The sequence below is a fragment of the Saccopteryx bilineata genome, chromosome 8, assembly GCF_036850765.1.
Source record: "Saccopteryx bilineata isolate mSacBil1 chromosome 8, mSacBil1_pri_phased_curated, whole genome shotgun sequence".
Classification (NCBI taxonomy): domain Eukaryota; kingdom Metazoa; phylum Chordata; class Mammalia; order Chiroptera; family Emballonuridae; genus Saccopteryx; species Saccopteryx bilineata.
The window spans coordinates 59,784,363-59,786,200 of record NC_089497.1 but is presented as its reverse complement, the minus strand read 5'-3'; the positions used below and the strand labels follow the sequence as shown (position 1 = coordinate 59,786,200).

The window sequence follows — 1,838 nt, the reverse complement described above, 5'->3', positions numbered from 1 at the left end:
TTTCTACTCTGATTTCTTGTTTAGATTGGGGTTCTTCTTAAATGACATTGGCTGAACTCTTAAGACACAGTCACAAGCACCTTTTGTCATCCCCACAGGGCTGTGCTTCTAGGAGGACTGTAGGAGAACCAGCTCGTGAGGAGAATGGTCTAAGGAAGGCGGCACTGTCTGCACTGGGACCCAGGGACAAAAACACTGTTGGGAAACCCCTGAGAAAGAGAGCCCATGCTGATGGTGCGGAACACACAGACCTAACCCTACCACTTGCAAGACTTCTGCTCTTTGGAAGCCTGCGCACATTGGGTCATTTTCCCAGCAGAGGAGTTAGGCTCTATTGAAATCCACATGCCACCATTCTCATTGGTGACTCATGGGATATACTTCCAAGATGGCAGGCCAGGGCCTCAATCCAGCTGTGACCCGGTGCCCAGGAAAAACTTTTTTAGTTCTGTTTTTCTGAGCTTACTGACCTAGTATATGCATGACTGGTAATGGCGTGATGTGCCGAGAAGGAGTGACAATGGAAACAGCCAAGCGCTTCACCTCACAGTCCACGTTCTGCAGTCGGAAGTGACCTGTTAGATGGAAAGGTAGACCGTTTGCTGCGTTGTCCAACTGATGCCTCCTCAGCGATCTCATTTTAGTTCCCAAATTGCTTTTTATGAACCGAACACCTGGTCTCCTCCTTTAACCAGGTCTCCCTCCACCTTTGGTTAATTACTGGTGGTGTGGACAAGTCCTTCCATTTTAGCTTGCAAGGTTTTAAATTTTCACTTACTGACACACACACACACACACACACACACAAATTAAAGCTTTTTGCCAAAGAGAGTTGAATCTTGCTTTAGGAAAGTGCTTTTTGTGGTATATAAGGCAATGCTTCTTACACGTTCCATAAGAATTTCTTCCAGTGGTGGCGCAGTGAGATAAAGCATCGACCTAGAATGCTGAGGTCACCTGTTCGATACCCTGGGCTTGCCTGGTCAAGGCACATATGGGAGTTGATGCTTCCTGCTCCTCCCCTTTCTCTCTCTCTCTCTCTCTCCTCTCTGAAAATTGAATAAATAAAATCTTAAAATTAAAAAAAAAAAGAAAATACAGATTCTGGCTCCACAGGTCTGAGATGGGGTATGGGATTCTCCTTTTTTTTTTTTTTTTTTTTTGTATTTTTCTGAAGCTGGAAACCGGGAGAGACAGTCAAACAGACTCCCGCATGTGCCCGACCGGGATCCACCCGGCACGACCACCAGGGGGCGACGCTCTGCCCACCAGGGGGCGATGCTCTGCCCTCCGGGGCGTTGCTCTGCCGCGACCAGAGCCATTCTAGCGCCTGGGGCAGAGGCCAAGGAGCCATCCCCAGTGCCCGGGCCATCCTTGCTCCAATGGAGCCTCGCTGCGGGAGGGGAAGAGAGAGACAGAGAGGAAGGAGAGGGGGAGGGGTGGAGAAGCAGATGAGCGCCTCTCCTGTGTGCCCTGGCCGGGAATCGAACCCGGGACTTCTGCACTCCAGGCCGACACTCTACCACTGAGCCAACTGGCCAGGGCGGATTCTCCATTTTTAACAAATATCCAGGTGATGCCAATACTGCTGGTCTCAAGATCATGCAGTTTTTTGTAATATATGTAAAACATTAATTTTTTTACAGCTTTACTGATATATAATTTGTAAATAATGTGTAAGTTTAAGGTATAAAACATGATGATTTGATATATAGGGTGAAGCAAAAGTAGGTTTACATTTTCGTATGGAAAATAATATAATAAATAATAGTACAAGAATGAACTGTGTTTCACTTACTCACAACTATAAACCTACTTGTGCTCAACCCTGTATGTAT

At 46.7% G+C, this 1,838-nt stretch overlaps 1 non-coding gene across 1 annotated transcript; it reads right to left on the bottom strand.

Annotated features, from left to right (window-relative positions):
- Positions 1 to 1,469: 1,469 nt before the first annotated feature.
- TRNAS-GGA (transfer RNA serine (anticodon GGA)) lies at positions 1,470 to 1,545 on the bottom strand. The gene has a single exon. It is a non-coding gene; the product is annotated as a tRNA-Ser (tRNA).
- Between the last annotated feature and the right edge of the window lie 293 nt (positions 1,546 to 1,838).